This window comes from Myotis myotis, unplaced genomic scaffold (assembly GCF_014108235.1).
Source record: "Myotis myotis isolate mMyoMyo1 unplaced genomic scaffold, mMyoMyo1.p scaffold_m19_p_2, whole genome shotgun sequence".
Classification (NCBI taxonomy): Eukaryota; Metazoa; Chordata; class Mammalia; order Chiroptera; family Vespertilionidae; genus Myotis; species Myotis myotis.
Window position 1 is genome coordinate 139,832,423 of NW_023416324.1, and position 15,791 is coordinate 139,848,213.

General features: G+C 41.6%; 1 long non-coding RNA gene across 1 annotated transcript in view; it reads left to right on the forward strand.

Moving 5' to 3' along the window:
• Positions 1–941: 941 nt before the first annotated feature.
• The window catches only part of LOC118676727, a 43,241-nt gene continuing 28,391 nt past the window's right edge, over positions 942–15,791 (forward strand). The window contains exon 1 of the long non-coding RNA XR_004974203.1: positions 942–1,066. This is a non-coding gene — a long non-coding RNA (uncharacterized LOC118676727). The remainder of the gene's footprint in view (positions 1,067–15,791) is intronic.

Genomic DNA, 15,791 nt, shown 5'->3' on the forward strand with positions numbered 1-15,791 from the left:
CAAAGGTACAAAGGTGAAAAATACAAAACATGGTGAGCAATGGGGAGGTCAGCCTGGTGAATATGACATTCTTCAGGTCAAACATCATGCATATCATGACTAGCTGTGCAGGTAGGTGTAGATATTACGTAATCACCCAGTAAGCAGAGATTCCAGTAACTGCTATCAGCCACTGCTGCCAGGAACTACTGATCGGGCAGCATGTTTATAATATCAAGACGATGATTGTTAATATGTGACCAACCAAGAAGACTGATCCTTGGTGGAGGCATCTAATACAATGTGATATAATCATTAATCCAATTGGATAATATTTTACCTTCAAATTCAACCTAATGGTTGGGTAAATAGGCAAACAGACACTGTTCGTTTGAGAAGAATTTTTTTGCAAATGAAATAAGATTTATAATACAAGTTCTTCAATGAAGCTTCTTTTTGTTAAGGAGCTGGGTTTTACCTAGATCTTTCATATGGCAACCTTATATGATTTTTTGTTTTCTTTTCAAAGGCAAACACTAAAACTATGCCATTAACATAGAAATATCAAAATTTCCTTGAGCCCAACCCAAGTTTACAACTGTGTTACCTTTCAGCCAAAGGATGCATTTAATGTTGCTGATGTGGGTTTGCTTTGTTGCCTTCAGCACCAAACTAAAAAGTCTTGGGTATAAGAATGACTTCATATCAGGCTAGCTCACTGTCCTAGTCTAGGCCATGTGCTTTATGGGACCTAAGAAAAAAACCTGTTCTCTTATTCCTCAACATTAGCTAGAAATGCATTTTCAGCTAACATTTGTTGTGTGTTTATTATGTACATGGCACTGTGTCAGGTGTGTCTCATAAGCATTATTTGACTTAATCTTCATAACAACTCTATGACAAAGGTTATTATAATTTTCTCCTTTTCAGAGATGAGGAAACTGGGGCTTAGAGAAGATTAGTAACTTGCACCAAGTCATGTAGCTAATAAGCGGAAGGGCTGGTTTTTGAGCCCTGCTGATCTATTCGGGTGAGGCCATAGGCACCTGAGCAGGGATGGAGGCCTGTGAGTTACTATGGAAAGTGGGTAAGAACAGCCCATTGCTTCCTTCTGCCCCTCTGTCTCTTCAATTCCCACTCTACTCTTCCTCCTGATTCTTTACTTCTTACATTTTTTTTTTTACCTCAACTCCTCTATCTCCTTGTTTCTTTTGTACAATTTGTTTCATTTATATATTCATTTATTTCCTTGTTCAGTCATTGATTTACTTCTAGTGTGCTAGGCCTTGTTAGGAAATTATAAGGCAAGCTATCATGTGAATGAATGAATATAGCACACAAAAAATGATGGGTTGCTTTTGAGAGCACAAATATGAAAAAACTAAAAGTCTGAGGTCTGGGAAATGATGCTTTAGTTGTGCCTTGAAGGAAGAGGAATGGGGAGGATGAAGTAGGAAGAGTTTTCCCAGGGAGACACACTAGCATTTATATAGTCACCACACTGGGGCAACAGTCAGCACAGCTGAGACCTGATGGTCATTGGGGATGGCTGGAATGAATTCAGAGGGCTTCCTGGGAGTGTTGAGAGATGAAGCTAGAGAGATAGGCAAGGGCCAGACCATGAAGCGCTGTGTACCACATTAAAGAGTTTGAATGTCAGCCTGAAAGTTACATGGAAATCACTGAAAGGTTTTAAGTTAGGGCAGTGGTCGGCAAACTGTGGCTCATGAGCCACATGTGGCTGTTTGGCCCCTTGAGTGTGGCTCTTTCACAAAATACTGACTTCTGCACGTGGGCAACGAAGTTTCAATCGCACTGTACATGTGTGCCTGCACATGGTATTTTGTGGAAGAGCCACACTCAAGGGGCCAAAGAGCTGCATGTGGCTTGCGAGCCGCAGTTTGCCGACCACTGATTAGGGAAATGCATGATTTTGCATTTTAAAATACCATTCTGGCTGTAATCATCACTTGTATAGCTAATTTCTCTGTTTGGAAAAGGAGGCCCTACATTTGCACTGAGATTATACACTACCTTGAGAGATTTCAAATCCCTTAATCACTCTGTGATTTTCCTGATAAAAAATTCTGAGTCTTCCATCTTATTATGTTCTGATCTCAGAAGTCCAGGGTGCAAGGCAGTCTTTGTAAGTTGGTCCTTACATATGCAACCACCATAGTCTGCTTGCTAAGCATAAGATGCTCAAGTTTCCCATGAACATTCAGATCCCACTTTCTCTCATAACTCTCCTCACTCGCACTATCACATCTCTCTAGGTTCTGAGCTACTGAATTATCATCATCATTTTTCAGGTGTTTTTCCCCTCTGCTGTTACAGCACCTGAAGTCTGAGGGAGTTCAGGTGAATTGCTCTGCAAAAGACAAATCCACTGAGTCAAGTAGAAGGTGTGCTGTTGGGGCAGGACCAGCAGATGGCATTAAATAAACTTTATCCAACAATTTGATTATCTTTAACCAAGATGCAAATGTAATTTCTAGTATATAGTACATACAGGCGTTTTAAACTATCATCATCATTATAATACTCTATTTTAAGCTAATAACTTAACTTTGAATGCATATAAAAGTTCTACATTTTATACTTCCCTCCCCACATTTTATGTTTTTAGTGTCATGATTTACATATTTTATATTGTGTATTCACTAACAAATTATTGTGGTCATAGTTATTTTTAATACTTTTTTGTCTTTTAACTTTTACACTATGGTTATAAGTGATTGGAGTGACTCCATTACAATGTTGAAGTATTTTGAATTTAACTGTATATTTACCTTTACCATAGGAGTTTTATACTTTCATGTTTTTTGTTGTTGTTGTTAATCCTCACCTGTGTATATTTTTCCACTGATTTTTTAGAGAACGTGGTAAGGAGGGGGAGAGACAGAGAGAAACATTGATGTGTAAGAGACACAATGACCGGTTGCCTCCAGCACAAGCCCTGACCAGGGCCAGGGATTGAGCCTGCAACCAAGGTACTTCCCCTTGACCAGAATCGAACCTGGGACCCTTCAGGAAACAGGCTGACACTCTATCCACTGAGCCAAACCCACCAGGGAATATCCTTTAATATGTTTCATGTTACTAATTGGCATTAATTCTTTTCAGCTTGAAGAAATCCCCTTAACATTTCTTATAAGGCCAATCTAGTGGTGTTGAATTCCTTAAGCTTTTACTTGTTTGAAAAATTCTTTATCTCTCTTGCAATTCTGAATGATAACTTTGTCAGGTAGAGTATTTTTGGTTGGTAGTTTTTTTTATTTCAGCAGTTTGGATATATCATGCCACCCCCTTGTGGACTGCAAACTTTCTCCTGAAAAATCTGCTGATTGGTTTATGGCAAGCATGTCAAACTCAAAGGCTAACATGGGCCAAATAAATGAGGCATGTGGCCTGTGAGCTGCAAGTTTGGCATGCTTGGGTTCCCTTGTACTTAACAAGTGGTTTTTCTCTTACTGCTTTTAAGATTTTATTGTTTTACTTTTAACTTTTGAAAATTTCCATATAATGTGTCTCAGTATGGGTCTCTTTAGATTTATATTTTTTGAGCTTTCTGGACCTGGATGCTTAGTCTTTTCCTCAGGATAGAAAATTTTTCGACCATTTTTTTCTTTGCATAAGCCGTCTTCCCTTTCTCTCTCCTTCCCCCCGCCCCCCCCCCCCCACCTTTGGTTGATGTTGTCCCATGAGTCTCTTAAGCTACAGTCATTCTTTTTCATTCTTTCTTCTTTTTTGAATTTATGACTAGCTGGATTCCACTGTCTTGTTTTTAAATTCATTGATCTTTTCTCCTACCAATCTGGTCTGCCCTTAAACCCTTCTACTGAGTTTTTCAGTTAAGTTATTATATTCTTCAACTCTATGATTTCTCTTTGGTACATTTTTAAATGTTCTATCTCCTTGTCAAATTTTTACTATGTTCATGCATGTTTTTTTGACCTTGATGAGCATCTTCATAACCATTTTTTAAAAAATTCCTTATCAGGTAAATAACTTACCTATGTTTGATTAAGATTAATTTATGAAGGTTTACCTTATTCTTTGATTGGAACCATACCTTTGTTTCTTCATTTTTCTTGATGCTTTGTATTGATTTCTGTGCATTAGCTATAACAGCCACCTCTCCCAGTCTGGACTGACTAGTCTTGTGGAGATGAACTTAATCAATTAGCCCAGACTGAGCTCCTGGTTGTCTCTCAAACCTTTGTGATGGGCCAACCCTCCATCTTTGTTATTTGTGGCTCTGAGTAGTTGAGGGTGTGCCCAAACCCATTAGTGTCCCAAAGGGAGGGTTGCAGTCAGAACCTAGATGCAGCCTGATTAGAACTAGCAGCTGGGAAACTAGGAGATGGGCATTTTTGCCTGCTCCCTCTGGGCTGAGCCTCAGTGTATAGGTGCTGGAGGTACACCTATTTAAAACAGCTCTTGTTAACATTATAAACTGTTGAACAAAAATAGATAGAGGCAAAGAAGCATCGAAGAGACTGTCAAAGTACAGCGGAAAGGCAGGAGAGGGCGGGAGGGGTGGAGGTAAGAGATCAACCAAAGGACTTGTATGCATGCATATAAGCACAACCAATAGACACAAGACACTGGGGTGGGGCAGGGAGGGTGAGGGCAAGTGCCAAGGGGTAGAGTAAACTGGAGGAAGTCAATGGGAGGGGAAATAAAGGAGACATATGTACTACTATTTGTAATACCTTAAACAATAAAATAAAAATAAATAAATAGAAAATAAAAGTCAAAAGCAATACAAAAATAATAATAATAAAAATAAAACAGCTCTTGTCCTATATAATAAAGAGGTAATATGCAAATTAAACCTCACAAGATGGCTGCTTACGACCAGGCTGATAGGGGGGTTAGTGAGGGGCGACCAAATGACTGAACAAGCATCTGCATGGGGCAACCAGGTCAGCAGGGAGGTTAGTGAGGGATGACCAAACAATTGAACAAGCAGCTGCGTGGGGTGACCAGGCCGGTAGGGGGATTAGTGAAGGATGACCAAATGACTGAACAGCAGGCTTCATGGGGCAACTAGGCTGGCGGGGGTCTGAGAGGGGGATCAGGCTGGCAGAGGGGAGCAGTTGGAGGCGACCAGGCCGGCATGCAGAGGCAGTGAGGGGCAATCAGGCCAGCAGGGAGGGCAGTTAGGGGTGACCAGGCAGGCAGGCAGATGAGTGATTAGGAGCCAGCAGTCCAGGATTGTGAGAAGGATGTCCGACTGCCGGTTTAGGTCCGATTCCTGAGATTGGGCCTAAACCGGCAGTCGGACATCCCCCAAGGGGTCCTGGATTGGAGAAGGTGCAGGCTGGGCTGAGGGGACCCCCCCACCCCGGTGCACAAATTTTGTACACTGGACCTCTAGTTTATTATAATCCTGTGGCACTCGTGAATGTAAGCCTTGATGGCTTTCAGAGCTTGGTGATTGGGAGGATATTCCCTAGGGTAGCAGCTGTAAAAGTTTGGGTGCTTCAGGGGTGGGCAAACTTTTTGACTCGAGGGCCACAATGGGTTCTTAAACTGGACTGGAGGGCCGGGAACAAAAGCATGGATGGAGTGTTTGTGTGAACTAATATAAATTCAAAGTAAACATCATTACATAAAAGGGTACGGTCTTTTTTTTTTTAGTTTTATTCATTTCAAACTGGCTGGATCCTGCCCGCGGGCCGTAGTATGCCCACGGCTGTAGATGTTTGTATAAGCTCCTTTTAGGGAGATACTGGTGATTTGGTATTTTTGTTGGAGCAAGCAATAGGGAGAAGGTGGAGAAACTGTTCAATGGCTTTTTTGGCTTCAAGAGATTCATAGTCAACAACTAGACATGTGTTAATATTAATTAAAAGCTGAACCCTCAAGCAGCAGCTTGTGAAATAAGCAGTCAAACCTCTTCCATTGAAAGACTCAGAGAAGGGCATTTTTGCCTACGCCTTTTTCTCTGAGCCTGGGGGTTGGGGGGGGGGGGAGGCGGATAGCTGTGGTAAGTGCTGCATGCCTATTAAGAACTGTTTGTTTGTTTCAGTCCTGGGACTTATGATTGTGAACCCCTTTGTCTATCTGAGCCACACAACCTGTGGTCCTATTCCTCTGGCGGCAACTGCAGTACCTGGAGCCCCAGACGGGTTCTCCTTCCAGAGAGATGCTTCCTTTTGCTTGAATAGTAGAATGAGGAAGAAGTTCCATACGTTTCAAATTAAAGGCTGAGCAAAGGCATGCCACACATTATGTGCTTCTGAAGGAAAACTGGTCCCTCTTTTTCCTTCGGACTGACTCTAGCTTTCGATGTCATTGTTATTAAGCTCAGAATGATGAAAACTACATTATTTAAAGTTAAGAATTAAATAGAACCAAAAGACTAGATTCATCCTGCAGGCAGTGTAGAGACAGTTTTCCAATTTTAGATATCTTGTTGATTTCTTTGGACCAGTTCTGAGAAGTTCAGTAGCAATATTCTCTCTTTAACCTCAGGTATTCACATTGCCCATGTATAGTGACCTTGGTCAGCAGCAGAGAACTTAATTGTTAATCTTCCCTTGGTACAGGCATGGCTGCTTCAACTATTTGGTTTTTATTTTCTGATGTGTTTTGAAAATAAGCTCTATCTTTAGAGCAAGATGTATGAAATATTTATTTATTAATTAATAACATTCTCCTTATGCCACTTGGGAAGGACTCAACAGTTCTTCTGGGTCTGTTACTACTGACCCCTTATATCCCAATAAATTTCTCCTCTTACTGGACGGGGGCATAGGCCAGATGGGTGTTAAATTTGAATCAAGTATGTAAATTCATCAAATATTCATCCCCACCCTGGGTGTCAGGCACTGTAGTAGGCCTGGGGTGGTAAAGATGGATACATTTCCTGTCATAAAAGAACTGGCAATTGTCCAGGTAGTTCAATTGGTTAGAGCATCATCCTGATACACCAAGGTTGTGGGTTCAATCCCCAGATAAGGCACATACAAGAATCAATCAATGAATGCATAAATAAGTGAACAACAAAGCATTGTTTCTCTCTCTCTCTTCCTCTCCTTATCTCCCTTCCTTTGTCTCTCTCAAATCAATAAAAAAGTGTTGCTAATTAAATAGAGAGCTGGCAATTGTCAAAGCCAAAGGTATTCTTCAGACATTAAAATACCACTTAATGTTTTAACCTACAATTATCTCTAAATGCTAATGTGAAAGGCAGAGCAAGAAGAGACACTGTCTTCTTTTGAGAGAAATGTCTATTCAATATCATTGCACATTTTTTAATGTGGTTTCTTTTTGCATATGAGTGGTATGAGTTCCTTATATATTTTAAATATTAACTCCCTATCAGATATGTGGTTAGCAAATATTTTCTTCCATTTCATAGTCTGCCTTTTAGCTTTGTTGATGGTTTCTTTTGCTGTGCAGGCTGGCCGGGGAGTGCAGTTGGGGGCCATGAGGCCAGCAGAGGAGGGAAGTTGGGAGCCATGAGGCTGGCTGAGCAGGGACAGTTGGGAGTGATCAGGCTGACAGGGGAAGGCAGTTGGGGGTGATCAGGCCAGCAGGGTGGGGCAGTTGGGGGTGAGCAGGACAGCAGCAGAGTGGTTAGGGGTAATCAGGCAGGCAAGCAGGTGAGCAGTTAGGAGCCAGCAGTCCTGGATTGGGAGTCGGACATCCCCCGAGTATTCCTAGGTTGGAGAGGGTGTAGGCCAGGCTGAGGGACACTCCCCCCTCCCCCGTGCACGAATTTCATGCACCAGGCCACTAGTTTATATATATAGAAGTCTAATATGCTAAGTGTTCAACTATCCGACCGGTTGCTATGATGCGTACTGACCACCAGGGGCCAGACACTCAACACAGGAGCTTCTAAGCTGCAGTGACTTGGCAGCAGTGGTTCTTGGGTGACGCACCCCAAAACCAGAGAGGAGGGAACCTGATTCCTTGCAGGGTCAAGCGATTCTACCTTTGGCCTTGGGTTATGTTGTTGTTGTGGCACTGTTGGCCCCAAATCTGGTTTGCTGCACACTTGTGTTTTCGTTCCACACCCTGTATGGCAGCAACTTTGCAGAGTGCCCTCTTGCACCCCAGGGGGATGTCAGTGAGCCAGTTTTAGCCTGATCCCCGCAGGCCAGGCCAAGGGACCCCATCTGCCAGAAGGACCCCACTCACTTCACAGATGCCAGGTTGTCTCCAGGGTGTGTCTGGCCAATCTTGCCAAGTTCCTCCCCACCGGCCACCTTCTAATTAATTTCCTTTCAACGTTCTAAGAATAGAACACTAGAATAACTTTAATGAATCCATGCACCAGATCACTAGTCAATAATAAAAAGCTTATTTAAAAAAAACAATGAAAAATGAAATGCTGTTTTAAAAGAACTATTAAACTTAAGCATAAAAGCATGGAACTACAAGATTCGTGCAATGTGTATATTTTTAAAATTTTAAGGTTTACTTCATTTGAAGTTACTAAAAATACTATTTTTCTAAAAATAAAAATAAAACATTTCAAGCAGGCTTCTCTTTAGAATTGTCACTCAGGAACGACTTTTATTTGGGAGTGTTCTGTGTAGTATTTGCATGTGGGTACACGCTCATGGTTATCCTAACCATGGTTATTGGAAGATTAATTCTCATACCCTGCCCTGGCTTTTATAACCAGACAACATGGTCATTGTTTTAATGAATACTTGTGCTTACAAAGGATTATTCTAGGAAGGCCATGATACCAATGTGTTTAAGGCAGTATTTCCTGCAAAGAAGTTTAAGCAAATAAAATTTGTTCAAGTGGAGCATTCCATAAATGCAATGATGTGGGAGTTTTGAGAAATTAGAATAACAGGCTGTTTTAATCATATGCCTCTTCATGTAATTGCTCATGAGAGCATTATTAAATCAGTCGGTCCCATCTGTGGAATGTGCTGAGGCCTGTCCTGTGCAGGAAAGGGAAGGTAGCTGCCTGTGGGTGTGGTGTATAAGGGAAAGAGCCCACCCACCCTAATTACAAGTCTTTCTGGCCCCAAAGTCCCATATTTTCAGTTCTAAGAATAGAACACTAGAATAACTTTATTGACACTTGAAGGACTAGCTAAAGTAGAATTCCCTACTTTGTGAAATTGCAATAATAGTTTCTTTCATAGAATAATTACTTATGTTATATGAGATAACCTATGTGAAGTATATTATAAATATGTATGTATTAGCTGTTATCTATTATTAATTATTGTTATCTCATGCACCAGAATCCCTTGTACTTCCCAACAGGGTCTGCAGGATTTGCAAGTCAAACCTCACTTCCTTTAAAGTGATGGCTTTTTTTTTTAAAGCAACTTTGTTGATGTATAATTGATATACAAAACACTGCACATGTTTAATGTATAAGTGTGATGAGCTTGCACATATACATACACCTGTGAAACCAAAGTGTTTGGTTCTTTGCTTGACTGAGCCCCAGGCTGCTGCTACAAGTCACTTGCAGAACTCACAGAGGGGTGCAGCCGGGCTCAGCTGAACAACATGGGTGTGCTATATTTTTCAATAACTAGCTGAAACAAAATCCACATAGAGCAATTTGACGCTTAATAAAACATATCCCATTTCCAAGAGATGTATTTTAATGAGCAAACATCTAAGATGTAAATAAATGGGTCTCATTTTTTAAAAATCCAGAGTTGATAACCAAGGTCAGATGTATTGGTGCCCGGAGTGGTTAGGAAGGGGAATCTTGGGGTTGGGGCAGTTAGTGAACAACTGACTCCGCGGGGAGGAATGGCCTCGTGGCTTTGTGGGATGCCAAGCTCTCGGCGCCTCCAGGACCAAGCCAGTGAAGATGGAAGAAGAGGGTGTGGGAGTGTACTTTGCCCAGGGCAGGTGAATGGTGATGTGTCACTGAAATTCCCCAGCAGTTTGGCTGAGGGGTAGATTGCCAATGCCCCAGGAGAGATGTTAAGACTAGTTTGGAAAGCTGCGAATTAAAAATGATTTATATTTTTGGCCTGTTCCATTTCTTCTAATCCAACTTCTACAGTTTATTCCAGTTCAGCCTAGTATCTCTCCTCCATCTTGGCTTCCCTTTCTGGAAGGTGAAGTTAAAAAGGGAAAGAAAATGGAAGATGTGGAAAAGGGAAGAACATTTCCTCCAATCCTGGTGAAGTGTAAATCAGACTTCCGGATCTCTACCTTCCTTTTCATTTTTACTAAGTACATAAGTCAAGGCTTTTAAACCAATTCCTAGGAATTTTGAAGTTCCTTGTAAGTTTTTTCAATTTTGTTTTATTTGAAGAAATGACCCTCCCCAACTGCTAATGGAAATAGCATTCTTTCAAAAATTAACACTCTAACCTCTTCTAAATATAGAAGTAGAGGTAGCAAGTTACCTTTGCATCCAATTTTTTATACCTAAAAAATAAAAAATGGTTCCCTTCAGTTATGTCAACATGAGAATCTGATATTTTAAGGAAAGAGTCCCAAGGAATTGGGGGAGATTTATAAAGGCAATGTCTCTCAGTATCCCCTCATGGTTTGCAGTTCTCTTAGAAAAAGCAGTTGAGATTTAAATGATACAGTAGAAATATTAAAAAAATGTAACTGTGTTTATACCTCAGACTGGTTGAGTGGGTCAGACCAGTTATACTCCCAAGAGTATTATGAAAGTTCACTTGGGCACCTGAGTGAGTACTTGGAGGAAAATCAAGGAAATGCAACTGTTCATGTCAGGTTCTCAGTAGACATTCCTGTTTACAAAAGGAGAAGCACGCTAGTTGAAAGAATATACCTGAAATCAACTAGGCACTGGCATACTCTTTGTCATCTTAAGAAAGAAGGATGAGCGTAACTCAGGAAAGAGCATGGAAGGCATGCTCATCTCACTCTAGGAGGATGATGAAAGAGGCATTCTCTATTCCCACCACTCATGATGCCACCTTTCCCAGCCCTTCTCCTTTACTCACCCCCTTATCACTTGAATATGAATTCCACATGAACAGACATTTTGTCTGTCTTATTCTCTGTTGTATCTCCAGGGTTTAGAACAGTGCCTTGTACCCAGTGAGGACTCAATAAATTATATACTTTTGAATCAGTAAATGGGTAAATTTAAACTTGGGGAATATTGAAGTTGTTGAATCAGAGTTAGGATCTTTCAGAGATCTGCTGAAATTGTAAGCTGAATTTACCAAGATAAAATTTAACAGGAAAACATGAAAAACCTTGCCCTTGGGTTCAAATATCATCTAGACAAGGTCCCATGGTTTGAGTCATGTAAGGAGGAGAGGTGACTAGTTTCAGAGCAGTCTGAAGCTCAGTGTTAAGGTAGGGAGCTGCCTTCCTTATTGCCAGTATGACACTGGGTTCCGAGGGCCAAATAGAAACATCACAGTAGCCCACTCCCAAAGAACAGAGACTGGGCAGCCTTTGGAAGTGGTTGAGGAGTCACAGGACCTAGAAGACAGGTCCTTCTTGACCAAAGAGCCTAATTTGCTCTAGAATCCAAAAGAAAGGATTATAGTGAGAAGAAGGAACCAGGGTCAGGTGCCAAGCTGAGCGGGCCTGGCTGATTCAGGTGGACACTGTTACAATTGAATAAACAGTGTGTGCTTTGTATCTTAATTCATGTTTTACATTTTGAATTTCATTTTCTCGTGGTTCCTCAGTAAAAATTCCTTTTGAAAAAGCCTCATTGAGTCTTTTCATCAGAGTGTGGAGCAAAGAGCACAGGCTCTGGGCTATGGAAACAAACTGCTAAGTTTACTTTGCACTCTGCCATTCACTTCCAGGTGCCTTTGAGCACGTGTCTTTACCTTCCCAGGCTCCCGTTTCCTTGTTGTAATGTGAAGGTGGTGAGAATACTTACCACATAGATTTGCCGTGAGGATTAGATGAGATACTATCTGTAAAGCTCTTAACATAGTATTTGAGTTCAATCAGTTTGCTCTATGTTTATTAGTGCTACCATGGTGAGGAGGCAAAAGTGACCCCGTGGGATTTCTGTCTCCAAGTGCAAAGGCAGACACCCTATCATATTTGAGAAGGAAGAAGAGGAAAGTTCTGCTTTGGGTGTATTGAGTTGAATGATTCAGTGGGAAATCTAGGTAAGGATCTGCAAATCAGGGGAGAGGCCAAGGCTAAAGATTTGAATTTATGCATCATATGCAGAGGTAGCCAGTAAAAAAGAATGTCCAAGAAAAATATATAAAGTAAAAGGAGAAGCAGTTTCTAGAAGACTGTCTCCCATATTCAAGCATTATCAGAAGAAAATGATTGTGAAGGGGGTCAGAGGAAGCAGCCAGAGGTGGATAGAAGAATGTTGGGAAGTTAAAGGAGGGATGTTTGATGATGGAAGGAATAGCCAAGGAAGATAAGTCAAGAGAGCCAGGATTGGAAGTGGCCATTAGATCTAGCAATTTTTATATCACTGGTTTCCTTGGTCAGGCCAGGCAAGGAAACAGTGATGGCAAAAAACCAAAGTGCTGTGGGTTAAAAAATAAGAGGGTATTTTCATACTATAGTCAGGGAAGCATCAGATTATAAAACTGTATGCCCAGTATGATCCATTTTTATTTAAGATGAAATTAATGAAATCTTTACAATGTTATCTGTTTTACCACTATTTCTTTGGTAATACCAATTGCTGACTGATGGTACAGAATGGACGCCCCAGCTTCCCCTGACTGTTATTTCAGTTCTGTGCTGCTTCTGGCAGCTCTGACTTTCAGATCTTGTGCGCAGTTTCCAATCTGCTCTAAACTCTGGGCCAACGAACTCTGCTTCCTGTGCCTGATTTCGGATGCTCTCCAAAGACTGAGCAATTACACAGCCCTGACTCTTCCGGTTTCAGGCTGTTTTGTAACATACTCCACCTCCACCCATCCAGCTTGAACCCTGGGACACAACCCCAGATTGCTCAAGTGGCTGAGGCAAGCAAGGGTACTGTACTTAGGAGTCATGTGATGAAGATATAGATGCTTCTAAGGGAGCTTTGAACCTTTGCTAGTTAGGAAATTGAAGCCCCAGCAAAATTGGAGTCTTCTACGGTTACTGTAAGAATCATGTTCCCACAAAATCACTTCCCACTTTCCCATGCTGAGTCATGTCCTGGTTTCATTTTCTCCAGTCAGATAACAACTGTTATCAATGACACAAACATTTTATCACTGATTAGAGAGTTTCACACTCTTGAAAACATGTTTTATTTTTAAGCTCAATTATGAGAGGAAAAGCAAGACATGAATTCTGGGAATAAATGTGTCCACTCACCTCGAGCCTTCCCAGCACCCCCACTCATCTGTGTGATTTGGACAAATTTGAAACTTTTCTTTGCCTTGGTTTCCTCATCTGTGAAAGAGAATTACTTATGATGCCAATCTTCCCCATTTGTTGTGAGAAGTCCATGTGATAATGGTACACAGGTGATTGCTTTTTTAGTAAGCTTTCTCCAACTCTGTCTCAAAAAGTACCTTATATTTTTCCTGAATGAGAATTTCCATCCCATGAAAATGGAAACACCTAAGAAAACATGGCCACTTAGCTGAATTGTAATCTCCATCTCAAAATGTTCCTTTACTCCCAGCCTTTCTCCTCTCCTCTGTAACTCTCAGCTCAGCCTACTACCTTCTCTCAGAAGTTGATTCTTAGAACTTGATTCTGTGGGGCTTGTAAAATATTAACTAATGCTATTTTTTCCCCTTATTGTCTCATTGTCTTTCCTTCTTTGTCTTTTCCTTGACCCCATAAAAATAACTAGTCCACATTTATTGCTTCAGGAAAGGGAAAAAGCTTTGAGATTTTGTTTTTCCCTTAAGGATTAGGGGAAGAGAGAGAGACCTAGACAGAGATGACTTGAAAAGTAAGGACTAGAACTTCTCACTGGTTGCCTCCCTCACCACTAAGGATTCTTTAGGCTGTCAGAATAGAAATGGAAATAGGCAGGGAAAATTGTGGGGTTCCTGAGAAAGGTCCCATGTCTGTCTCTGAGCCAAACCTGGGGCTTTGGCAACAGCTCCAGATAGCCTATGAGATCTGAGGGCAGAAAGGACCTATCCGTCCTTCTTTTTATGACTCTGGATAGGTAGTAAAACATGAGAGGAAGTGGCTCCATGGTATTCTAGGTAGACAGGACTTTGGAAGCCTCATGGTTTCTCACACTGTATTTTGGTAAGGGGGGGTAGATGATACCTAGCACCCAAGAATGGCACAGAAGGAGTTTCTGAAGGACCTATGCAGGTAGAAACAAAGGACATTTTTGCAGGCTCTGAAATGGAACAGCCACCAAGGGTGAAATGTGATAATGGATGGATCCGCATGTGCCAGTGTGGAGAGATGACTTTGAGACTCAAATTCAAGTGCTCCTTTAATTCCCCAAACTCACTAGAGACAAACATAGACATGCAGACACACACACACACACACACACACACACACACACACACACTCTTCAACTGTGTACACATACATATATGCATACCTCAGCACTAGGTAAGAGTCTAGAATTTAGATGAGAACAAAACTCAGGGAAAACGAGATTGCATTTCTACTGCCTCTGTGGAATGGGGCACCAAGAAAGAGATTAGATTCTAGAAAAAATAAAGTTATATTTCTCAGAAATCAGATTTGTGGACTAAGGTACATACCTGCCATGCTTTATTAGCTATGTTTTATTTCTATTTATGTATTTATTTATGCATTTATTTATATATTTATGTATTTATTTACTGAGATATAATTGACATATGCTGCATTAGTTTTAGGTGTACCACACAATCCTATCTAATAATAGACAAACATGGTAATTGACTGTACCTTCCCTATGCTTCCCATTGTCTAATCAGGGTGATATACAAATTAACCGCCAACAAAGATGGTGGTTAATTTGCATATGTAGGCACAATGCTGGGAGGCAAAAGGGGAAGAACGGAAGAAGCTTCCTGCAGCTGACGGTGATTGGAAACCCAGGTGGCAGGCAAGAGCCGGGTGGCAGGGCAAAGGCAGCCCCCAGGGAGAACCGGGGCCACCTTTGCCCGCCCCCCAGCCCATGATCGGAGAACCAGGGCCGCCTTTGCCCACCCCCTGGCCTGTGATCAGAGAGAGAACCGGGGCCGCCTTTGACCGTCTCCCGGCCTGTGACCAGAGAAGCTGGGTGGGGCAGGGAAGACGCAGCTGCTGGCAGCTGCGTCTTCCCTGCCTCAACCCCACCCCCACCCCCCGGCAGGTGTTTGGAGAAGTACCTGCATTTTTTTTTCAAAGTACCTGTATTTTTAATAATTTCTTGACATGGTAAAAGAATTTTACATTATGATCCAAGGGTGGTGGAGTGAGGAGAAGGAGCAGCAGAACAATCCAACAAACAAAAAGGGAAACAGAAATGCATGGTGGAAGGGATTTGAAGGGTGGGTAGGGGCATTGCCCAATTAAAATGCAATTGGTTTGCTACTGATGCAATTGGTTTGCTATTCATGGGAAGACAGCATCCTGACTCCTTCTCTATACAGCATATTGGGAGTAAAAATGATGAATCCATGTGGAAATATGATTAAGGGTTGGAAGACAGACAGGGAAAGAATAAGTCAGAAATAGACACTGAGAGAGTCACTGGTTGGCTGGCTGCAAATACTGACTCTCCAGTAGTGATAGAATAAAAAAGTGGGGGATATCTCTGGAAGATTCAAGAGATAGGGGGCAACTCTTCTATGGTTTTGACTTGCCCAGCAGATTTCCTCATACACACGTGTACACGCCTATGTTTGCATGCACACACATATACACATAACTGACTACCCTCCCTGGAAGCACAGAAGAAGAAGAAGTAGCCAGAAGAAGAAGCTGCCCCC